The sequence below is a fragment of the Xiphophorus couchianus genome, chromosome 11 (genome assembly GCF_001444195.1).
Source record: "Xiphophorus couchianus chromosome 11, X_couchianus-1.0, whole genome shotgun sequence".
NCBI lineage: Eukaryota > Metazoa > Chordata > Actinopteri > Cyprinodontiformes > Poeciliidae > Xiphophorus > Xiphophorus couchianus.
The window spans coordinates 27,628,297-27,628,706 of record NC_040238.1 but is presented as its reverse complement, the minus strand read 5'-3'; positions in this window follow the sequence as shown (position 1 = coordinate 27,628,706).

The window sequence follows — 410 nt, the reverse complement described above, 5'->3', positions numbered from 1 at the left end:
CCAGAGCAATAGATTAAGAATTTAGATTTCTTTAAAAATGCAAAAGTAAAACGTAAATCTCCCTAGCTCTGTTGAACGTTGATAAATAACCAGTGATGGCGTAGTTACTTTAAAAAAAATAACTTTAATAGGATTACTGATTACTCCTTGGAAAAGTAACTTAGTTAGATTACCGATTACTTGATTTGAAAAGTATCTAAGTTACATTAAAAGTAACTTTTTTAGTGAATCATTTAAATATCAAATCAGATCTTACAATCAGTTACTCAGAACCCAAGCAGACTTTTCGTGGAATACCTTTTATTTTAACTTGAGCAAAAATATATTGATGTAGTACTGCTCTCACTTGAATACTTTATTTATTTATTTATTTATTTATTTATTTATTTATTTTTTGGCCAATCTGCCCA